Source organism: Equus przewalskii, chromosome 13 (genome assembly GCF_037783145.1).
Source record: "Equus przewalskii isolate Varuska chromosome 13, EquPr2, whole genome shotgun sequence".
NCBI lineage: Eukaryota > Metazoa > Chordata > Mammalia > Perissodactyla > Equidae > Equus > Equus przewalskii.
In genome coordinates, this window is record NC_091843.1 from 62948564 (window position 1) to 62974531 (window position 25968).

The following is a 25968-nucleotide window of genomic DNA, read 5'->3' on the forward strand; positions in this document are numbered from 1 at the left end:
TGTAGTAGTAGCCATCTTAGAGACACAGTGAATCTTAAGCTATACATAAGTCTGTAGTAGACGCTCATAAAAAACTTAGCGTGGTCCTAGAATGTAAGAAAATGCAGAAATTAATAAAAGATTTATCTTATTTGAATGTTCTTCCCTCCACCACTTAAGGAAAATAGAAGGAGTTTAGAAGAGAAAAAGAAAATGTTCACGGACTTTATAAGAACAGAAATCCAAACTTATGTGTTGAAGTTCAAAGAATGAGGATTTATAAGAGACAGCTGGGATCTGATTTCAATTTTATAGAGGTCTTAAAAAACTGGATGTAAAAAGTTAATACAGAAGGTGATCAATTTTCCCTCCCACTCCATTTTAGCAAGAGCAAGAGGAAATGTGCCTTAATACAAAGTCTGATAGATTGAGATTTGAAGTTGGTGTTTCTAGAAGAACAATTCCTGAAGGATGGAACTATGAGAGAGAGTTAGGGTGGTTCTTGGGTGGCTGTGGTCAATGCTGGAAAAGTCACTGTACTTCTTACGGTTCCTCAACTCTAGAATTCCATGATTAAGTCTAGATATGGCATCGTATCCAGGAGGAATAGGCAATTGCTGTGAGAGAAGTTCTCAGAATTGTCTCGAACTCAAACTCAAAGGTTAAAAGAAATGATAGGGCAGTTTTCAGTTTAACTTGGAGCAGATAAACTATAGTTCCAGGAAGACTGGTGACATGTAGTGATCTGAGGTAAATTTCCTGTTGCAGAAGTGCCACACCGACTGTGAAAAAGTGGCATTGCTGAAAATATCAATTACGACAGTCATGAATCAGGAAGTTGAGAAGACAGTTCTCATCCTAATTTTTATCCATGATGATGAAGAGTCATTTCTTTGGATACAGCAGGCACCACTGATTTCCTAAGAAGGAAACATCGATGAAGTTATTTTGCCTAAAATTAAAATTTTTTTGTTGTGGTAAAATGCACATGGCACCAAACTTACCATTTTAACCATTAAGTGTACAGTTCAGTGTCATTAAGGACATTCACATTGTTATGTAACCATCATCACTGTACACCCCTAGAACCTTTTCATCATCCTAAACTGAAACTCTGTACTCATTAAACAATAATGCCCCATCCCTTTCCCCAATAAAGCTACTTTTATAATTGACCGTATTAAGAAACTGTTGAGTAGTGGGTGTATATTAGTTTTGTCAAAAGAAGAAATTCATTGATTATTATTATTAATTATTAATCTATATTTTTTCCTATCTTTGGGGAAAAATTGTGAAGCATTTATTCCTAGTTGAAGGATATTGTCATTCATGGTTACAGGTTCTATAACTAGAACTTCTATTACAATTTTTAAAAAACAAACTTCAAAGCAGAAGGCGTTTGAATCTAAGACGGTGATTCTCTCCATCCTCCAAATTTGTACACATCTGAGTATTCTGGCTTTGGTTGGACATTCTTTCTCAATTATAACTGTACTCTTACTAGGCTGTAGCTGTAATATATAGTTGGGCTTATATTAATAAATCATTGGCTCACAGGTAAAAAAAAAAAAAAAGGTTAGTTTTACATTACAGAAGTACATCTTCAGACTGCTGTGCCTTTCAGGCTAAGTTTGGGTTTCTAACGACCACAGTTCAGTAATAGATTCCATTACTAACTTTGATGAAGAGTGTTTAACAATCTATATTCAACTTTAAATTATTTTAGCTGTTGTAAAATGTTTGCTGTTTAGTTTTGTAAAGATACTGGTGCTATTCTTATCTATGTTTATTGGCTATAAAAACAAAGCTGGCTCCATTAACGTACACAATTGTCTGTAGGATGTGCGCAAAAATGAACTGAAAAACTGGAAGGGATATTTAATAATCCTAGTAATTTTTTAGGTAAGGACTATGTCAATTTTTGTGCTTTAAAAAAGTTATCTAGCTTTTCTCACTGAGCTGTTAATATTTTCTCTTTCCTTATTGTTCTGCAACTTCACTATGCTGTGCCTAGGTTGGACCTATTTTTATTTTTAGATTTTATTTTTCCTTCTTCAGCCCAAACCTCCCAGTGCATGGTTGCATATTCTAGTTGTGGGTCCTTCCAGTTGTGCCATGTGGGACGCTGCCTCAGTGTGGCTTGATGAGCGGTGCTAGGTCCATGACCAGGATCTGAATCCGCGAAACCCCGGACAGCTGAAGAAGAGCACGCAAAACCAACCACATGGCCACGGGGCCGGCTCCTGGGCCTATTTTTATTTACACTTTTTGCATGTTAAATCTTGGAAAATTCTCAGCTATCATCTCTTTAAATATAGTTTATTTTTCATTTGCCCTTGGTGGACCGTATCAATCTATCTGTCTTATGATGCCGCACTCTGAGTGGTTTGGTTAGTCCTATCTTCTAATTAGTTGAATCTCTATTCGTTTGTGTTAATACAGAGATTTTAAAAAAATTTAATAAATATGTTTTGTCGTAAATTTCTAATTGGTTCTATTTTTTATTCATGTGTTCTTGATTTGTTTATGCTATTTTGGTTTCATTCTTACTTTTTCTCTTTTTAAAGATAAAACTATGTTTATAGGGAACTCCAAGACTTTTTATTACAGTTGTTTGAAATTTTTTTTAAAAAATTTCATTTTATTGGTAGTGAATGAGTCTCTCAACTATTGATTTTGTGTTTCTTTGTCTTAGTGCTAATCTCTAGGGGCTTTGGAATAATCCTTCCTAAATTTATTATGAGTGAGCTGTCTTTCTTGCCTGCCTGCCTTCCCCCATCTCCCAAACTCATTACTACACTTTAATTTGGGGTGGTTTTCCCTCTCCTGAGCTGCTAAACCAGACCCCAACACTGAGCTGGTGACTAGCACAGCCCAGGTCCTGTCTAGAAGTCCTTTGGTCTTCCAACCTCTGACAGGTCACAGCTTTATTTGAGGGCAGCCTCAGGCAATGGAGAGTTTTGTCAACGTCCTTTCACTGGCCAGCAGCCCAGTTTATGCCTCTCCTTGTTTCTTTCCTATTTCTGGTCTGTTTCTGGTGCATGTCTTTTTCTTTATTTTTTTGAGTGTGGTTGTGTCTTTCTAATTATTTATTTTTTTTAAAAAAGTTATTGCTCTCTTTGGAGTGGAGGAAAAAAATTCAAGGTTGAACTGAGAGTGTCAGCCTGCCTGTGAGGCTGAGGTCTACATGTACAGAGTATTGAGATAATTAATGGTAGAATCTACTTATGAACTTAATAAATCAACTAGCCTCTTTGAACTCAACATTAAATAACTTATTTTGTGTATGCTTTAGCTTGAAACTTGGGAGATGGATCAGCTGATTTAGAACAAAGCCCCTCTAGTTATTAAATGATTATTTCAATGAAAATTGGAAGAGAGACATGACTGATATGAGGCAATTTGACCTCTAATAGCTAGATGATTCATAATTATAGATCTAGAGTCCATTATTTTGATATTTGTGTATATTTTATGTAAAAGCAATTTTTGTCTTGAATGACTTGGATAATTATCTTAGATCTCAGAAAAAAGTGCAAGTTTGGGAAAAATGCTTGGTGATACACATGATAAGGGTGAAAAATGGAAATAGCTACAATAATCTGCAGGAAAAATTGAAACTAGTTAGTTTGAAATTTCAAGTGGGTCAGTGCCCTGAGTCACTAACGTCACAAAGTTTTCTTGGGTATATTTCTTTTTCTAATGAGTTGTCACATGTGCTTAATGTCAACAACCAATAAGATGCTTCTTGTGAGATTCAAAAATGGTTGCCTTTGCTTGAAATATTGAGCACATGAGTCATTCAAAAAAGCTTGTAGGATAATTAAATAAGAATAAAAGTAATGAGGTATAAAGATCACACTCACTAGCTCAATTTAAGACTGTTTTGTTGAGCTGCCAAGAAAATTAAAATCAAAATATTCCCACATAACTTTATAAATGGTATGGAAATCTTTGACAACAGTATAAGGTTGTTACCCCATTTTTAAATTAAATGTTCAGCCAGATGTCAGCAAATTTGATGAAATGGAACTGGAAAAGCCTCATGTCTTTAGTTTTTTAAAAATTAGTCCTTAAAGGCTTAGTTTTGCTAAGACACGATTCACGCAAATCTTGCCTAAAGGAAACCATGTGTGTGTTGAGCAGAAGACAAGTGAAGCAGACCACACTTCAGCTGATTCACACACAAGGGATATCTGTTCTGGGGAGTGGACAGAAAAGTAAGGGTTATGTAAACATGTCTCTTTCTATCCTTGAAGAAGAGGCTAGGCAACTGAAAAAAAAATTTACCCATACTGTTGTCAGAGAAACTCTGAGGATCCTTTAAGCCTGATTTGGCACACCATGTAACTCTTCCAGGCACAATGTACAATTTTCATAAACAGATTGAACTGAAAGATTCCCTGCCACTGTTGTGCCATTCAGCTGATCCTGAGTGTAACCAAACAAGACATTTTAGCCTAGGTTCTATGCAATATTCTTTTCAGAAAAAAAAGATTGATAATTCGGGACTCACAAAAGTTACAGATATGACTTATAAAAGCAATGATCAATTATTTGTTTCTGTGTGTCAGTGGAAAAATTGCTGAATACATTTCTTTGGCAATCTCTATGACCCCACTGGCTCATGTTGTCAAACCAATATAATCTATTTTTTGAGAATTCATTGAGATGTTCCAAAAATTCAATGGCCATGTGTAAACATGGTTTGTGAATTCCTCATCTTATTAAGTAAGAGGTAACCAGAACTTTCTGATATGTTCTCTTTTATGTTTTCATTGGAAATATTCACCTGTGTTTTCACCATTTTTATTTCTTTGTGCACTTCCACAAGATTTTGTTTTCTGGGACAAGAATATTGATATTTTATGTTCTTGACTGTCAGGCACAATGAATGTAGTCAAAGGATAAATAAAAATAACAAACAATTTCACATTTTTCAGTAGAGAAATTAAGTATACCAACATTTCTTCATGCTTCTAAAGAAATTCAAGAACTTGGCGAGCAAAGATGGTGGTTAAGACCTTGAATAGAGATTGGCTCACTTTGCTCATCTAGGGCATGGAAGTGATAAGGATCTCTCTGATTAATAATATATTAATAATAATATTAACTAATCCAGTTAAAAATGCTCTGTTCATTATACCAAGGTTCCTCCATTTTCTATTCTTTATTCATAGGATACCGAACTCTGATTAGGGACACCAAAATCTCAGTAATGTTTCCTTAAATGTCTTTGGCCTACTGAGGAGTGTGATCAAAAATTTTTTAACCCAGGAAGAACTGCACAAATCAGTGATTATACTGAATAAGGATCATAACATAATGCTGTGTTTACAACAACACAATAAAAAGTGTTTGCAACAGCACAAATTTCCAGCTTGCCGACAGACTATATTGCAGTCAAATGCTAATAGATTTTAATTCTTGATCATTCTATTCTAAATATTATTTTGAAGTAGATCATAGAAAATAGTGTAGGATAAAGATTTTTAGTCTCCTGATCTGAGATTTATATCAAAACCATAGGAATCTACTTTTGCATTTCTTGTTTTCTTCAAAAATTTAATTAGAAATATTTAAGACCTTCAGAAATGAATAAAAATCAGTTCACCCAGTGCACCTACCACACAACTTAAGAAATAATATATTATTGTGGCTGGCCTGGTGGCGCAGTGGTTAAGTTTGCACATTCTGCTTCTGCAGCCCGGGGTTCACTGGTTCGGATCCCAGGTGTGGACCTATACAATGCTTGTCAAGCCATGTTGTGGTAGGCGTCCCACATATAACGTAGAGGAAGATGGGCATGGATGTTACCTCAGGACCAGTCTTCCTCAGTATAAAGAGAGAGAGGGATTGGCAGCAGATGTTAGCTCAGGACTAATCTTCCTCAAAAAAAAAGAAAGAAAATATTATCTATATAAGTAAAGGTAGAAAGCATCCCCTCTGATTCCACCCACCTCCACCTCTGTCCTCCTCTGAGGAAACCACTCTCCCAAACTTGATATTTAAAGTTTCAGTGCACTTCTCATAAGTTTATGTCATAAATATGGTTTAAGTTTTACATATCTGGTACTAGACTGGATGCATTCTTCTGCTTATTGCTTTTATCACTTGATATAAATATTTGAGATTCATTCATGTTGGTATATGTAGCTCCACTTTATTAATTTTATGTGCATTGGGTAAATGCACATTTACTCATTTATCTCTTCTCCTATATGTAGACAAGCTATTTCAATTGTTTCAGAATTAGAAACAATGCTGCTATAAGCAGTCTTGTATTAGTACCCCTGTATCATTCAGGAACGTTTCTCTAGGATATATAACTATAAGTGAAATTGCTAGGTTGTAGGATATTCTATCTTTAATTTTATTATCAATTGTCAAATTGTTTTTCAAATCGACTGTACTAATTTATGTCCTGGTCAACAGTGAATAAGGGTTTCCATTTTTCTATATCCTTGTCAACTCTTGATATTATCAAATTACTTTTTTCTTAATCTGATTAGTGTGAATGTTATTTCATTGGTGTTTTAAGTGGTACACTCCATTCTATAAAAACATGAGCCTCTTTTTAATGTATTGATTGATCGATTATCCATATTTTGTCTTCTACGAATTGTTTAGCTCATAATTTTTACTTACTTTTCCTTGTGGCCTTTATTTTTTCTTTATGAATTTGTAAATTTAAAAAAAGTTATGTATACTAATCAGCTGTTGTTTATATATGTTGCCTATACCTTCTCCTGGCCCATATTTCATTGTTTGATGCTTTTAAAACTATCTTTTTTCAAAGAAGAGTGATCTTTTTTAATTGGAAAAACAAGTGTAAGTGTATATATACATATTTATGTATATGCATATGCACACACATACATATGCATGCCTGCATACATACATACATACATACACACACACAGAAAAGCAGACTTGGAATGATATGTACCAAGATGATATCTCTAGGTGCTGGAATTAAGAATTTTTTTCTTTTTAAAATCTTATCTGAGCCTTGAAGTTTCTGGTGAGGAGCTTGGAAGTTGCCACTCTATCCTAACAGCAATCAAAAAGCTGAACAAACTGAAAAATCAACTTTTCTTAGATCCATAAGAGAAGTGAGGTCATAGAGCAAACTGTTGCCCCTGAAAATGGAGAGACAGACAAGGCAAATACAGAGAATCACAACCCACCAGGACAGAAACTTCTGTAGGAACCAGTGCTGGGATAGGAAAACCTGAACTATAATTCATGAAGTGCTGGGGGTGTAGGATGGGCAAGTCTGAGTGATAAAAACTCCAGGGGAAGCCAGTCATCAGAGTGCCTCTACACTTTTGTGAGTTTTACCTCCTGAAGCTTTACCAGATTCTCACAATGAATACTGGAGAAAAATCCCCTCCTGCTTTTGGTAGAGGGAGGGGAAAGGAACCGTTTTGGAATATGACAAAGCATTCTGTTCTTCTTAACAAAGTCTGCCCTTAGGAGAAACTATTTAACCAGATCCTAGCCTGCTGGGGTTGTCCCAGAGCCCAACTGGCCTGGGAAAAGGGAAATAGCCAACTCCAGCTTGCTCTAGCTTTCCACATGCTGGAAGAAAACAAATTCCAGCCCATGCTAGCCATTCTGTCTCACCTGAGGGGTGGAAAAACAGAGAAACATGTTTGAAGTTCATAGTCCAGAGGCTAAGGCTCATTAAGTGACTGAAACCTAATCATAGGGTTATAGAATGTTCCCCCTCCCCCATACCTTACTACAACATTACTAAAGGCTATTTACAGCATTTTGTTTAACCCAGTACATCATGTCTGGCTATCAAGAAAAAAATTACAAGACATACTGAAAGGCAAAAAACACAGTTTGAAGAAACAGAGCAAGCATCAAAACCAGACTTAGATACAGCAGGGATGTTGGAATTATCAGACCTGGAATTTAAGACAATTATGATTAATATGCTAAAGGTTCTAATAAATACAGAAGACAACATGCAAGAACAGATGGGCAATGTAAGCAAAGAGATGGAAATTCTAATGGAAGAACCAAAAAAGAAATGCTAGAGATCAGAAACACTGTAACAGAAATGAAGAATGATTTTGATGGACCTATTAGTAGATTGGTCACAGCTGAGGAAAGAATGTCTGAGCTTGAGGACTTCTCCATAGAAAGCTCCAAAGCTGAAAAGCAAACAGAAAAAAGACTGAAAAAAAGAGAACAGAATATCCAAGAACTGTGGTACAACTACAAAAAGTATAACATACTCATAATGGGAAAACTAGAAGAGGAAGAAAGAGAGAAAGGAACTGAAGAAATATTTGGAACGATAATACCTGAGAATTTCTACAAATTAATGTCAGACATCAAACTACAGATCCAGAAAACTCAGAAAACATCAAGCAAGATAAATGCAAAAAAAACTATCCTTAGGCATATTATTTTCAAACTACAGAAAATCAAACATTAAGAAAAAGTCCTGAAAGAAGCCAGAGAGGAAAAATACCTTTCCTGTAGAGGAGCAAAGCTAAGGATTATCTCAACTTTTCCTTAAAAACCACACAAGCAAGTAGAGAGTAGAAAGAAATATAGACAGAGGAGAGAGGAAATGGAGTAAAATATGGGGTTGCTAAGCCAGATTACCCAAAAAGAGTGGGAGATCTAGATTTTTTTATTTTGAACTATTTTTGAAAAACTTTATTAAGGTAGAATGACATGTATTATTCAATGACATGTATTATAAGGTAGAATGACATGAATTGACATGTAATAACCTATATGTATTTAAGGTGTACAATTTGAAAAGTTTTGTCATACATGTAAACCCACACACCCATCATAATCATGATAAAAGTAGGAATAGAGGAGAACTTCCTCAATTTGGTAAGAATATCTACAAAAAAATCTATAGTTAATATCATACTTAATGGTGAGAAGCTCAAAGTTTTCTCACTAAGATCAGGAACAAGGCAGGGAGGTCCCTTCTCACTACTGCTTTTCAATACTGTACTGGAAGACCCAGTAAATGAACTAAGACCAAAAGAAAAAAAAAAAAAAAGGAAATAAAAGGTATACAGACTGGGAAGGAAGGAGTAAAACTGTCTTTGTTCACAGATTGTCTATGTAGAAAATCCAAAATAAAGGACAAAAAACTCCGGGCGCTAATAAGTGATTACGATGAAGTTGCAGGATACAGGGTTTACATAAAAAGTCAACCGCTTTCATATACACTCATAATGAAGAAGTGGAATTTGAAATAAAAAACACAATATCATTTACAATAGTACCCCCGAAAATGAAATACATAGGTATAATCTAACAAAATATGTACAAGATTTATATGTGGAAAACTAAAAATCTCTAATGAAAGATATCAAAGGAGAACTAAATAAGTGGAGAGATATTTCATGTTCATGGATAGGAAGACTCAATATTATTAAGATGCCAGTTCTTCCTAATTTGATCTATAGATTCAATGCAATCCCAATCAAAATCCCAGTACTGTGACTATTTTGTGAATATTGATGAACTGATTAGAAAATGTATATGGAGAAGTGAAAGACTTGAATAGCCAATACAACATTGAAGAGGAAAAACAAAGTTGGAGGACTGACACTACCTGACTTCAAGACTCACTAAATAAAGCTACAGTAATCAAGACAGTGTGGTACTGGCACTTTTCAGATTGGATTCTTTCACTTAGTAATATGCATTTAAGTTTCCTCTATGTCTTTTCATGGCTTGATAGCTCATATCTTTTCAGTGCTGAATACTATTCCATGGGCTGGATTTACCACAGTATATTTATCTCTTCACCTACTGAAGGACATGTCACACATCTGTGTGCAGATTTTTTTGTGGACATGTTTTCAACATCTTTGGGTAAATAGCAAGTGGCCCTTGTACTTTTAATTTTTTTCTTGTCGTATTTCTCTGGTTATAACCTTTAATTACAATATTGAATTAGTCATAATGGACAGTCTTTTTTCCCCAGTTTTATTGAGATATAATTGATTTACTACATTTTATAAGTTTAAGGTGTATGATGTAATGATTTGATATATATATATATTGCAAAATAATTACCACTATAAGTGTAGTTAACACATCCATCACTTCACATAGTTGCAACTTTATGATCTACTTTCTCAGCAACTTTCAAATACACAGCACAATATTGTCACCATGCTGTACATTACAGCTTCAGAACTTATTAATCACGTAACTGGAAGTGTGTACCTTTAGGCCTTCTTCACCATTTCCCCACCTCCCACTTAAAGCCTGTGGCAACCACTGATCTGTTCTGTTTCTAGGAGTTTGTCTTTTTCAGGTTCCACATATAAGAGGGATCATACAGTATTTGTCTTTCTCTGTGTGAGTTATTTCACTTAATTTAATGCTCTCAAGCTTCATCCAACTTGTCACAGACGGCAGGATTTCCTTCTTTTTGACGGTTAAATAATGTTCCATTGTATATATACACACCACATTTTAAAAATCTATTCATCTGTCAATGGACACTTAGGTTGTTTCCATGTCGTCGCTATAGTAAATAATGCTGCAAAGAACATGGGGTGCAGATATCTCTTTGAGACAATGATTTCATTTCCTTTGGATAAATACTCAGAAGTGGATTTGCTGGATCATATGGTATTTCTATTTTTAATTTTTAAAGGAAGCTCCATGCTCTTTTCCATAGTGGCTGTACTGATTTACATTCCCCAAAACAGTGTACGAGTATTCCCTTTTCTCCACATTCTCACCAGCACGTGTTATCTCTGTCTTTTTGATAATAGCTATTTTAATAGGTGTGAGGTGATATCTCATTGTGGCCTTGATTTACATTTCCCTGATGATTACTGATGTTGAGCATCTTTTCATGTACTTGGCCATTTGAATATCTTCTTTGGAAAAATGTCTATTCAGGTAGGTCCTTTGCCTATTTGTAAATTATGTTATTTGTTTTTTTGCTATTGAGTTTTTGAGTTCCTTATATATTTTGGATATTAACTGCTTATCAGATATTTGTTTGCAATATCTTTTCTCATTCCACAGGTTGTCTTTTCATTTTGTTGATCATTTCTTTTGCGTGAAGAAGCCTTTTAGTTTGATGTAATCCCACGTGTTTATTTTTGCTTTTGTTGCCTGTGCTTTAGATGTCATACCAAAAAAAATTATTGTCAAGACCAATATCAAGGAGCTTTTTCACTATGTTTTCTTCTAGGAGTTTTATGATTTCAGGTCTTACATTTAACTCTTTAATCCATTTCAAGTGAATTTTTGTGAGTGGTCTAAGATCAGGGTCTAGTTTCATTCTTTTGCATGTGAATATTCAATTTCCAAAAACCATTTCTTGAAAAGACTGTCATTTCCCCATTGCATATTTATAGCTCCCCTATCATAAATTAATTAACCATATATGCATGGGTTTACTTCTGGGCTCTCTAGTCTGTTCCTTTGATCTTTGTGTCTATTTTTTATGCCAATAGCATACTGCTTTGAGTACTATAACTTTGTAATATAGTTTGAAATCAGAAAGTGTGATGCCTCCCTCTTTGTTCTTCTTTTGCAGGATTGCTTTGCTATTCAAGATCTTTTGTGGGTCCCTACAAATTTTAGGACTGTTTTTTCCTACTTCTGTAAAAAACGCCTTTGTAGTCTTGATAGAGATTGCATTGAATCCACAGTGAGGCTAGTATTGACATTTTAACAATATTAATTTTTCCCATTCATGAGCATGGGATATCTTTCTATTTATTTTATTTTCTTCAATTTCTTTCATCAATTTCTTATAGTTTTCAGTGTACAGGTCTTTCACTTCCTTGGTTAAATTTATTCTTAAGTATTTTATTAAGTATTGTTATTTATTTTTTGATGCTATTGTAAATGGGCTTGTTTTCTTTGAGTCTTTTTCAGAGATTTCATTCTTATGGGCATTCTTATCTTCTGAATTTAGTGGAAATTTTGCTTGTTTCACAATTAAATATGACATTTGCTGCAAATTTTTGTTAGCTACACTTTGTCAGATTAGAAATGCTCCATTATTGTTAAGAGGTATTTTCATGAATGTCAGTTGAATTTTATTAAATACTTTTCTGCATCAGTTGAGATAAACATGTGGTTTTCAGATTTAAACTGTGAATATGAATAAATTATAATAAAAGATTTTCTTATGTTAGACCATCTTTGAATACCTGGAATAAATCCAGCTAAGTTATGATTTTTTTAAACTTCGGAAGATTCATTTTGCTAATATTTTGTTTAGGATTTTCACATCTATTTTCAAAAGTGATTTCTTTCTGTCTATATCTGCATATTTTGCTAGCAATCTGATCTCAAAGATTTTTTCCAATAAAAAATACTTTATTCTAGAGATTACTTTTCAACCCTTCTTAAAGAGAAAGATGGAAGAAATGTGGTTTCTGAACTTTGGGATCACTTATTTTTAAAGGAGCTCATCAAGATTTATACATAGTTCCTGCAAGTCCTAAAGCTATTTTCCTTCTTACATTTTTTAGGTTTCTTTTCCTTCCTAATCTCTCCTAGCATTTATTGACTATGGAATTCATTTATAATTCATACGTAATTTTCTGACTATTTTCTATTGTTTAGAATGTTATTTTGTGCTTTTTATGTCTTCCTCAAATATTATAAACACTTCTATTCACATCCTCATATAGAGCTTTCCTTTGCGTTTTTTTTAGAAACTCAATCAATATTTTAGTTTTGATTTGATTTTTATTAATGAAAATAGTATCTTACTTTAAATAATAGTTTGGTGATCTAAGTATTTTGGGAAACTTCTAAATATCTTTTCAGTCCATGAGTCTTAAAATTTTTGTTTTTCATTTTATAGTTTGCTTTCATTTTTGATCAACTCTCTACCTCCCCAGCATACTCTTCTTTCTCTCAGGAGATTGTAGGCTGGCACTTCTACATGGTCAGCTTTTCTAGGTCACTGGGTCACTGAGGTAAGTGTCAGAGGAATGAAAAATGTTTTTGGCTATAATATCTGATCATTCTAGTCCATGCCGTATTCACTTATTCCTAAAAGCATGATTGTCAACAAAATGTCAAGGAATCCTGAATCGCTTCTGAAGGCGTATCAAGTCCTCTCACTTTAAGAGGCAACACAGATCTTCTCAGTGGGAAAATAAATGGTCGAATCTCGTCTCATTCCAAATGAATTAGAGTTGGCAGGCTTGTGTGTCTGGAGCTGACTTACAGTACTTGATGCTAAAATGTAGCCCCTTGTAGTAGTTATAATAAATTAGGGCTTCTGTCAGAGGCTAAAGTTGTGAAAGTTAAAGGAAAAAATATATTGCCACCCTTTATATTTTGGGCTCTGATAGGAATTTTGGTCTTCAGCAGGTTGACAGCACAAAATAGACAAATTCAATATCTTAGGATACTGTGCCAAATTTCACGTGTCGAAGCCTGTGAGTGTCTTGCATTAAGCTGTGAGTTATGGCAGGGAAGGCCTAGAAAGTGAGAAATGGCATATTTCTTGAGGCCTGTGGGGCACGCAAGTTCCACTGTTCTCCCTTTTGAATGACAACATGGTCCAGCTTCCCAGTGAGAAGCAGGCTGGTGTGTTTCTCTTCCTGGACTCTTTGCTGAATAATGTGAAGGTGTTGTTAATTTAAAAACTGTCACTCACAGGGCATAAGAATATTTTCCAGTTAAAAGTCCAGTGACAAGCAGAAGACAACAACAGCAACGGGTACTCTGAGAGAGGCGGTAATTTTCTACAGCTAATTATCATTATTTTTCTACATGAAACATTGTCAAAAACATACTGAATAATATATGCTTTATAAGGTGTGTTTGTGAAAAGCCACATACCATATTACTCTACCAAATAATTTGACTATCCCTTTTTTTTAAAAAAAAGAAAGAAAGTTACTACTGGGTCATTACTGGTCTCATTCAGAGTTGGAATACCTTGGCTGGGATTATTTTTTGTCCTTTTATCTCGGTTATCTTTACTATTGTGACCAAGTGAAAAATGGGGAAACACCTAAAGATAAGCTGGAAGTGGTTTCAAGGTATCAGTGTTCGGAAATTGGATCTATTCGCCTTCCCAATTCTTTCCTTTCCTCATAAATTTCCTAGTAACCCTCGACCCTTTCTGCTCCAGAGCACTGCAGCACAGGAAACTGCCCAGACATCTTCCCAGTGCCTCTAGTAGTCCATTTGTCAGTGGAATGAAAATAATTTCAATGATGTGACTCACTTCTCTGTCCAGTTATTATTTTTTAAATTGTGACAAATTAAGTGGGCATCTTCTAGCTTCAAATAGAGATCCTGAAATATTAGCAGTGGAAACAATCTAAAATATTTAAAAAAGAATCTGAGAATGGCTCAGATTACCTGAACTATAATTACCAGCAGCCATGGAGAACAGCAAGAGTTCATACAGCTTCTGGTGCTGGGTACCAAAGGGTATGAAAATAGAGATTAACTTCCTGACTTCTGAAGATAATCCAGGTAGAGCTGATGCACAAAAAGCAATGTATCAATACGAAACTGGAAAACGAAAGGAAAGCAGATCTATTCCAAATGTGATTTAAATCTCATTATATTTTGAATATTCAGTGGGAATCTCCTAAGGTTTCAGTTTCTCTTTGGGAGTAAAATGGTTCTTAAAAGTGCATTCATCTACGCTGCTAGAGTATCGTTTACTAACAAATGATTGCAGCTGTACCCAAGTGGCCTAAAAGAGTTTTAATGTTGCTTCCAGATGTGCTTAATTTATTTCCAGGGTATAATGTTTGCCTTGGGAGCCTTCGGTGATTTTCTCACTTATCAGTGCCAATTTCTTGAGAGTTGGTAAAATTTTAGTCCTCTTCTAGATGGGGAAACAGAAGAGGAAGATATTGCGGCTTCATTAATATTGAATGAGAAAGCTTTAACAGTCTTGGGTAAAGTATTAAATCTTGTGTGTACTTCATAAGCTTACACACCTGGGCTTGTTTCTGCAAGGCTTTCCTAGGCCTGTTCTTGCCAATATTCAATATTATACAAATAATGATGTCTGTCAGGAATTTTAGAAATTTAGAAATTCGAAAATTGCCCTCTCCATTTAGCTTTCAAAAACACCAGTGGTTACTCTCTTATAAAATACTAGGAGGCTGAAACAAATCAAATTTTATGCTGCTCAAAGGATAATAAATTGTAGCTATCAACATTTTTTGAATATTGGATATGAATAATAATATAAGGCATTTATCACAGAGCAATCGTATAAATTTTATTTTGGAGCACATTAAAATGAAGACCAGTTGCCATGTAAAATCTATAACATATCTAGAGCAATTGTGAGAGCCTTATTATTAAAGCCATTTTGGTAATATGCAGATTACACAATTGGACTTTAAGAGATTTTTCAACATGATAAATCAAGTTGTTAAAGACATTTAAATGTATTCAATTGAGTTTAAATACTTGCTAAAACAGATAATCTAAGCTAACATGTATCAGAAGCATAGTAATCACTTAGTGAACGGTCACTTGGAGTCCACACTGAAACTGAAACGTCCATCTCACGTCCTATAGTTTTAGTACTCTTTCTAAAATAACATGTTGATCTTTAAAAACAGTGAGAACAATTTTCCCAATACGCAAGTAACTCTATTTTGGAAGAGCTTGTAAACTTAATTCCTTATTTCTAGTACCAAAGTTACAGGAGAATGTAATCTTCCCCAAAGGATTAAGTACTTAAGTCAATGACTAAAACAAGAATTGGAAAATTGCACATTATCAAGATTAACCTTGAAAATCTTTTATCACCGTTGGAAACACAAGCAACAGAAAATCCTTACAATCACCCACATATTCTTTATATAGGTTTGCCAAACGTAAGCATCGTTTCAAGGTTTCATGCATTCAATGTCTGATTGATACAAATGACACGATGTTCAAATGCTTCCTATTTTGGAAGTAAAATTCTCATGTGATACAACTAGAATATCTTGGTAGAATGTAAGATCATGAGGGCTGAGTTTTTTTTTTTTGAGGAAGATTAGCCCTGAGCTAACATCTGCTCCCAATCCTCCTCTTTTTGCTGAGGAAGATTGACCCTGAGCTAACATCCGTGCCCATCTTCCCCTACTTTTTTTATATGAGGGACACCTGCCACAGCATGGCTTGCCAAGCAGTGCCATGTCTGCCCCTGGGATCTGAACCGCTGAACCCTGGGCCACTGAAGTGGAACGTGCAAACTTAACCACTGCTCCGCTGGGCTGGCCCCAAGGACTGAGAATTTTGTCACTTGTTCACTGGTGTAATTCAATCATCTCCTAGAACAATGATGGTCATATAGTAGGTGCTTAATAAATATGTGAATAAATACGTTGAATAAATAAACAAAATGTGAATTAGACATTGAAAATGTGAATGAATGAAAGGTAAATAAATATGTCTCCTAAAGCTATTCACAGAGGTTTTAAGTTAACATCAGAATACCTTTCTTTTTTTTTTTAAAGATTTTATTTTTCTTTTTTCTCCCTAAAGCCCCCTGGTACATAGTTGTATATTTTAGTTGTGGGTCCTTCTAGTTGTGGCATGTGGGATGCTGCCTCAGCATGGCTTGATGAGCAGGGCCATGTCCGTGCCCAGGATTCGAACCGGCGGAACCCTGGGCTGCCAGAAGCAGAGCTCGAAAACTTAACCGCTGGGCCAGGGTGCCAGCCCCAACACCAGAATATCTAACTAAAGAATTGCTTATACAGAGATAGATTAAATAAACTTCTGAGGTTTTTGGCTTTTTAAGTATTTCTTTTGGCTTGATAATAATCTTGTATGTTTTGAATAAGGTGATAAAACTGCAATAGTTTTTAGCTGCTATATATAGACAACAACTTCATTCACAGTTAGGTTGCTCACCAAATTAACCAGATCTTTTGACATCAGTTCGACACAGTGGAAATCTGCTACTGCAAGGTGCCTATGTAAAATAAAAGATGATGAGAAATAAGTTGTTGGACATGAAACTTTTACAGGAGCCAAATTATTTCTTTATAATCAAATGTCTCACAAAGAAATTCAACCTTTCAAAACTGAAAATATTTAGATTTTTTAATCTATATCATAGCTTCTTCTAGCTCAAAAACTAGTGAGAAGGCTATTAGTAATTCAGACACTCTGGGTCCACTTGCACTGGAATTGGGCTTCTCCTAGAAGGGCTATCTTTAGGACTTGTGGTGTCCTCAGATTTGGGAATGCCTTCTCTGTGCTCTGTTCTGTGAAAGTTTTATAGATTTCCTTTCCTCTACCCTCCTACTCTTTCCTTCCTCCTTTTTCACTTTCTCCTTCCCCCTGCCGCCTCCCTTCTTTTCTTCTTTGCCTCCCTCCCTTCTTTCCTTCTTTTTCCTTTCAGTTGTTTAGAGTGGGGTTACAGATTTACTTATTTTATCCTTAAATATGCAAGAAAATAGAACCTCTTTACTTTTCCATAACCACCCTCATTTCCATGATGAAATCTCAAATTGTGAGACTTCCCAAATTGTGGGGGGAAAAAATAGATTTAGTCTGCCTGGATAATCTCAATCCTACTAAATAAAAAATTCAATCAAATAAACAGCCTCCTTGCATAAGTGCTTGTATCTTTTAAACTGCTGCCTTACTGATTCCTGCCTCTCCCTTTTCATCCTTGCTAGCCATTGTTCATTCGAGGCAATGATTCTGTGGCAAAGCTGAAAGACCTTCAATGGAGGAGAGAGGTTTAAGTTTGTGGAAGAAAATGCTGCTGTGTTGCAGCAATTCACAGATCAGTCCTTCAATGTTGGTAGATCTGATTAGTTAAAGGAATGACTTCAAGGGTCTAATAAAATAAAACTTCCAAGTTTTAAATCATTAGTTCCATTTGGTTTGGAAATAATTTTATACTAATTGGATATAAACTACTGTTGTAGTAAGAAAATAAGGGCCAACACTGAAATGGTGGCTATGCAAACAGAAAAGAAAGACAGGGAGTTCTGGAAAGATGTACCCTAGAGCAGGAGAAGTAAAGTGGACAGTTGGCCTCACTTGTCTAGCAGTTCGACTCTTAGCTCTCTCTCCTCTTCTGGGGAAGAGAGAATCAACTTTTTAGCTTTTTTCAAATAGCAGCAGAGTGGGAACTTTCCCCTTTTAGTGTTAAATACATTCGATTCATTCTTCACTGGTTTGATGGAAGAATCACGTGTTTTGTTTTTAAACTGCTCCCCATGAGGGATACATGTAGAATTTAGGAAGCAGAGACAGAGCTTACATGTTAACAAATAGTTTAAAAGTATGAAGATAATTACGTAAAAAAAAGAAATCAAAACACAGGCTAAGTACCAATAAATTGGATCTAATCCTGAGTTTCTAGGGTCACAGGAAGTTGGAAATCACATTAGTTAATATTGTCCCCTCATTTTACAGATTTTATGGCTTAATTTTAACTGTTCAATTAAATATATTCTCCAGGTGAGTTTACCAAATTATTTATTTTATGCTTTTATTTTAATTTGAAAAGTCTTAACATTTCTATACACATATATGTATGCCTTAAATCATGGAATTTTGAAAGACAAAAATTCTATCACATCTTTGAACTGTGCAAAAAGACTTTACCTTGAAGCCAAAGAAACTTAAGTTACTTATACGATAACAGGAGATGCCCTAATAACATGTCCACAAGGTCACACAGTTTGATAAAGTTTGCTAAAATAAGGTATGATGTCTCTACCCGGACAGCCAGTGACTTACCTAACAAGAGAGGAGATTGAAATCATGTACATATACAATACTAGATCCAAATTTAGTGTATCCGCAACTCAGCTTCCCCTTGGCCTGATCTGAGACATGCCCCCCACCATTCCAGGGCCATCTGACAAAATAGAAGCTGTGCATGAAAAGAAGAGACAGTGGACATAGTTGGAATATTCCAAATGCCCATTGGGCTGATTTCCCCAAGTGTGTTGCGCCAGAGGTCTTATCATGATATGAATGCGTCTTACAGTGGTCAGCACGAGAAATCTGTGGGTGGAGGATGAGAAACAAGGTCCAAAGTATGTAAATGCAGAAGCTGGTTTGTAGAAAATATTTCTAGTCATCAGATGTTTAAAATTGTAACCGGAGGATTCAATTAACATCAACACTTAGTCAAAACGGAGGTTCTTGCCTATCATGAATATACTCAGTAATGTATCTTATGAAATTCAATGTGCCCTACATTATTTTTATTTTTTGATGGGAATTTTGCAAAAATGGAACATATCAGAATTTCTGTGTTATAGGACACAAACTTCTAGCAGTTCTACAAATGGTGATTATGTTTTTGTTGAGGTTTCATGTTTTATGCATCTATTACAGTTATGTGTCACTTAATGATGGGACTACATTCTGAGAAATGCGTCATTAGGTGATCTTGTTGTATGAACATCATAGAGTGTACTTACTCTATGTGGGATAGCCTACCACACACCTAGGCTATATGGTACTAATTTTATGAGATCACTGTCATACGTGTGGTCCACTGTTGACCGAAACGTCTTTCTGCGACACATGACAGTACTAGTAAAAACTAATTTGATCAACTATGTTAGAAAGATTGAATTTTTTATTGTTTTTAAAGAAAAAGATATTACAAAATTGTTGTTATACGAAGAGGTGATCAAAGAATATGCAGCAAAAAATGGAAGAAAAGCATTATAGGAATGTGTTAGGGAGTTTACTCAGTAATAAAGTCTTATGTATTATTTTCCTGCATGTTGTAATGTTTGCAATATTTTCCACATTTGATTTTGCTGTGTTTTCCTTTCTCATTCTAAATGAATATTCATGGGGACACGAAATTTTGTGTTCGTAATGTAACCTTTTTCTGAAAGAGAACTACCCAGATTGTATATGATTCAGGCTCCACAAAACCTGAGTACACCCTCTAACTGAATCTAGAACAACTGTAGCTACATACAGTCAGGGAGTGGGGCTGTGAAGAGTGGGGGCGGGGTAAAGGCCGGTGGATTCATGAGGGCAGGAAGCCACATCTTCATCAGTTCATTTAGCTGTCCTTATTCACTCCTTCTCAGCAGACATAATGGAAAAATGAGGTCCATGCACAATTTTTAGATGAGAGTTGGTACCTCCAAATGCATCTAGAAGCTAATAAATGGGAAGGCAGGGTAGCTCATGGAGGCCAAGTGTAACTTTTTCTTTGAAATCTGGCTGTCTGAAATATACCTCCATTTGCCATGAAGTGTTTTAATTTTTGGAATCTTTTCATTAATTTTCCATACTCTTCATTGGAGCAGGTCTATTTTTCTTCTTGCGGAATGCCTTTGATAGAGTCCTGATTCTTTTGTAGCTCAAAACACCCCAAGACTGAGGAGCCCTCGACATGCTGCTTCACCCAGGGATGATGCCACCAGTCCATCCCGTGTCCCGGTTCCTTAGCCCTGACTTTGTGGCATTATTCCCTACACTTGTTAAGGCCAACACTTTCCTCTATAGGAGTTGCCCTCTAGAGTTTGCAACTCTTTGAAGATCTAATAGAAAGCTAATGCAAATGGTTCATCTGCTTTTGGTTTGTGGGTTCTAAACACATGGTTTCCAAACGTCACATTTGGAATGTAGGATTCAGTAATTCACAAGCATTTTGATCAAATCATTGATTTTATCCATTGTCTTCTGTGAATGAATGAATACACGATGTCTGACTCTTTTCAAGCACTCCTCTTCCTTCCTCTTACATATGATATAATCTTATTCAGCTGACATATTCTTTCAAAGGTTAGAAGCATTTGGAGTGTGTGTGTTTTGAGAAGAAAGGTGAACTTACCAGCTTCACTTTCTAAACATTAATAATGTTACCGAAGCCTGGGATGCCATCTTTATCAAGTTCTCTCTTTTGTTTTTCTGCCACAACTTAGAACTTATAGTGAATGGCAATACATATTAATAAGCAGGCAGCTTAATAAGACTCAGGTTAATGATGATAATTATTCCTACATGGTGTGTGCTGACAGTGTGTGCAAAGATATTCACTCTTCAAAAAGCCCCAAGGCAGTACAGATAATTCTGACACCGTACGTTATCTGAGAAGAAAGTTAACAATGCTATGTGATACTTAGCTTTTTTTTTTTTAAGTGAACATTTTAATTACCTGGGAATAATGTCCATGCCTGGAATTCAGTGAGTGGGTATAGGGCTAATAACATTTTGGGAGATTGCTGAGAGAGAGTTAGAATTTAAACCATTAAAAATTATAGGCTTGCAAACAGGGACACTATTTAGAAATAAATAAGCATAGTCAAGAATTAAGAAAAGGTCAATGTTTTAACACCAATTCTCATGGTGGGTTTCTAGTTGGAAGTGAATATTTATTTTTTGATTAACTATGGTAAAAGTATGAAATTGTAAAGTTCTGCTTCCTGTATTCTTTATTCTTTCCTAGTCCACCAAATTCTCCACAAAGCCAAACACTCTCATGCTCAACGACCTTGTGTTCTGTTTTCCATTCCTCTGTTCTGGGTTGCTCTCCAAACCCTCATTTACACCTGACGTATTAATGACAAATGACTGATTAACAGTTCAGAGCTCCATTCCACTTTTTTCCTCCCAGGGTCAATTGCCTTTTCAGAAGTATTAAAACCTTAAACCAGGCATCTTAAATAAAACACCGGCTAGGGCCTGTCAGCTAACATTAATGAGTGAAGCTGGCCTAGTGAGAATTGTAGTAAAACTGAAAGCGCAGCTTCTAGAAGGGGAGCAGTCATTGCATATCTCCAGCAGATTATTTCCATGTACACATTCTGGTCTAGATTTGCTCAAAACTTACTTTTTCAATATGCATTTTTGTGAATTCTTCCCATGCTGAAATATTGTTCACAAATTCAAACACTGCATAGGTCAAGCACAACACGTCCAGGGCCGAAAATGGTCCGAAGGGCACAAGTTGGTAACTTCTGCTTTGAGCTGATATGTAATTCACACACTTCTGTTCCCAAATTCAAGAAACTGAAGGACCCACACTGCTCTAATGCAACTGCCACCCTCTGCCCTTCCTTAAGCTGTTCAATTTGCTCTGGCTGTCCACACTGCCCTTTCCACCCTGGGAACCTGATCACTTTTGATGGCCTTGGTTAAATCTCTCACTCTCTATAAAGATTTCTAAGCCCCTCCTCTCCTTCCAAACCACTTCTCCACCGTCTCCCTTCCTTGTAGAATAAAAATATTTTTTCACTATGTTGCTAGGGCATCTGGCAATATACTGTAATAGGCACTTAATAAAGTGTATACTAAATACCTGGGGGTGTGTTGGTCTCCCCAGTTAGAATGTGAGGTCCATATGCATAGAGTCCTCTTTTTATTTCTTTCTCAGCCTCAAGTGGTATATGTCTCATAAGACAATAAATATTTGCTGAATGAGTGAATGGATCAATGAATGAATATTAGAAAGCTACGTCAAGATTTGAGTATCCTTGTAAAACTCTCTGCCCATAGCAGAGGCCATAAATATGGGAGACATTTCAGTACATATTTATTAAATGAGAAATAAATGTCTACCAATTGGGGAGGGTTATTCTTTGAAGAGTTAGGGAGTGGCACTTTGGAAATTCTCAGTGCTTTTATCCCTAAAATTATTTCCCACTGCGATAAAATATTCTTTTAAATTTTATCTATAAAATAGATAAAACACTTTTTTATCTATTTATATCAGAATTTTATATTTTATCAAGTTATATCAGAATTTCTCTCTGATCCTAAAATTTAATTTAAAATTAATATAAATTATCAAATATATATATATATGATGGAGATGTATTCATTGCTTTTCATGATGACCTTTTAACATTTCCCTTAGTGCTGCTTCTAATTGAGGCAACTATGTAAAGGCCTCAATATCACAACTGAGTAGATGCTATTGAGGCAATAAGATCTAATGTTTATGAAGTAAATTTTCTCAGAAGCAAGTCAGGATGAATTTGAATTAAAAAACCCATCTGGTAGTACTATATCCAATTGGTATTTATTATAAATGCAGACACAGTTATTTAAAACATATTTGTTTATATCAAAGATATTTAGTGTGCTCATCACATTAGTGAAAATCTGCTTGAGTCCTCTGTCCTGCGTCTTCTAGGAAACTGCCTCCTAGAGCCTGATTTTAATTAGCAAATCTAGATTAATTTGGAAATATGTTAATGATTAAGTTAACGGTCTAGTGTAAAAGTATCATCCAAGAACTCTATCCTACATGTTGACCAAGGAAGATATATAAAGCTGGAAGAGATGACGTTTGCTCTCTGACAGACATCTGCCGTGCGTCCGCTCAGCCCTTCATTTTGCACAGACAGCATCAGAAGAAGACTAGCTAATTGTTCTGTGGATGAGTCTAGCTAGCTGAATAGTGTTGGGGACAAAATGAAATGATGCAGGCCAGTTGTTTAGTCACTTGTAGATTTTGATAACAATTAGCTAATCAGTTGTATGAGAATCAACCAATGAATTAAAGATCTAAGTTTTCAGACAGCTGCGGCACTGCGGTTGTTCTTTTAAAAAGAAAATACAAGTCATTTGTTTCTTGGTGTTAGCATGCTGCATGCATAGCATAGCATGATACTGTTTGGCAGCTTGTGCCATTTTATCTGATATCGGACACTTCAACAATGAGCAGTTATGAATCATACACATTTTTCCCATTGGGGCAATGCATACAATGCAACCAAATTCAAATGAACAGATTTTTCAGAGTGTGTTTGAATCTCTTCCTGGGGCTAAGATAGACCTGCCACTGGCCTCTCCATTTCCTTTCTTAAGCCCTTGTATATTAAGCAGCGGAAAATAAAACAACAAATGTTATTCAGCAGAAAGATAAAAGCCCAATCTGTGTAAAGTGAGACAGAAGAAATGGAAACATAGCATGTGGATTTTGCATGCTGAGCCTCATAAAATGCAAGCGTGAATTTCCTCTCATAGTGAGTGTGGTCCAACATTAAACGAAGCATGGGGCATGATTATGAGAGATAAGATCAGTCGTTGGAGAACATGCAGCAAGCTGTTTTACCCACATTGAATGTAATTTCACTCCTCTGATCTATCAGGCCCTCCTGGCACACATCATTGTAGATTTTTGCTAGTTCTCAGGAATGCATTAAAAAACCCTACAGGCTATAACTAAAATTACTGAATATTTTTTAATGTCTCACATGTTGACAGTCCTGATTTTTGTTACATAAGAAATAACTGTCGATAGTGCCATTTAAATCCCTACTCTTTAGACTTGTGAATGCTAATGGCTGGGCTGTCGAACTTCGGCTTTTCCTGTAATCGTTATTCCTGGTTTCCTGTGGTGGGTATGTATTGAACATAAGAAATTAGCTGCAGAGAGAATTAGAGGGTGTAAGTCTGAGTCATGTAAATGCCAAAAGCTTTTTGTGACATTTTTCAGACTTTAAAAATGGAAATATGTTATTTGCACAGTAGCTCCTGATGGAATATGACATACTGCAGCGATGTGGTGAGTTTAAGACTGGGCTGCAGGCCATTAGGAACCCTGTGTGTGAGAGCCCGGGGCCTGAGCAGGGGAGCAAGAGCAAGCTGCTTGGAGGAAGCACAGCATTTGCTGACAAGCCAAAGAATCCTCGTTAGATCAAGAGCTGCTAATGAGAACTGAGAACTTGCTTGAACCTGTTATCATAAGTAAGGCTTAGGAATATAATTTTCAGCTTGATGTAACTTTTGTCTTTATTCCAGATGGTCTTACATCATCATCATTATATCCGCATGTGAAAAAAAAGTCATAGAGCTAAGTACATACCTGAATTCTTATATTTCAATTAAGACTGAGCTCTTTAATTCAGCTGAAGTAAGAAATCTTTCTTAATGGATTCTGAACCTCTGTTGGGTCCTGACAGGCATGGAGCACGGGTGTGGGGGTGCATAGCAGAAGTTTCTCTAGAGGAAAATGGTGAGCTCCCATCTGTCACGCTGTCCTTCACCTCCTGTTCCGACCCCTTTTAGCTTCGGAGAAAGCCTCTTAGGGAGGCAGAAACTGTCTCTGGTTTCACCTTTGGGTGGTAGGGTAGAGCTCCTCAGAGGTTGATTTTCACTTCAGGGGATAGCCTTGCAATCCACGGAACTCACACTTCTTATAAACATGGGAATATGGAAGCACATTTATTTTTTTCTTTTGGGGGATAAAGTAACTCAGCAATCCCATGCTAATTTTGATATTTTCCTGCAGGGTGTAATGGACTATCATGAGAAACAAACTTGCTCAACCTTCTCTGATTTCTATTCTAGAAAATTCAGTATTCAGTAGTTGAAAGGGAATCTGGGAAAATGCATGGATGACACTTGCAAGAAGAAGAGACAGATAACCACAAGGACTTCTGAAAGAATTTTCTAAGTGCAGTCTGGAAATAGGTGAATAGTGAAAAAGACAAAACAAAACAAAACAGGGGGCAGGGGTTTGACTCCTTTTCCTTTCAAGACTGTCTTCTGGGAAGCCACTGTCCAGACTTCTCTGTGCACCCCATAAAGGCAATTCTGCTTTTCCCCTTAAATTTGCAGTGATGCTTAATAATGCCGTGAAAACTGTTCTCCCAAAGCAAAAACCTAGCTGCCATCCTTGACAATTTCCTCTTCATCTGTTCCCTCCAAATCATCGCCAAGACATGTTGGTTTTATTGCAAATCTCCTCATTTCTCCCCACTGCTTCTTCTTGATCCTGATGCTTATTTTATGTCAACAAGATTGGGCAGGGTTTTTTTTTGGTGAGGAAGATTGTCCTGGAGCTAACATCTGTTGCTAATCTTCCTCTTTCTTCCTTAAGGAAGATTGTCCCGGAGCTAACATCTGTGCCAATCTTCCTCTATTTTTTGAATGTGGGATGCTGCCGCAGCATGGCTGGATGAGCAGTGTGTATGTCTGCACCTAGGATCTGAACTGGCAACCTCTGGGGCTGCTGAAGTGGAGCGCGTGAACTTAACCACTATGCCACTAGGCCAGCCCCCTAGATTAAGCAGTTTTAAT

General features: G+C 36.0%; 1 long non-coding RNA gene across 2 annotated transcripts in view; it reads left to right on the forward strand.

Annotated features, from left to right (window-relative positions):
* LOC103540076 (uncharacterized) overlaps positions 1–25968 on the forward strand; it is a 177292-nt gene that overhangs the window by 112325 nt on the left and 38999 nt on the right. The gene's annotated exons all lie outside the window — the stretch shown is intronic.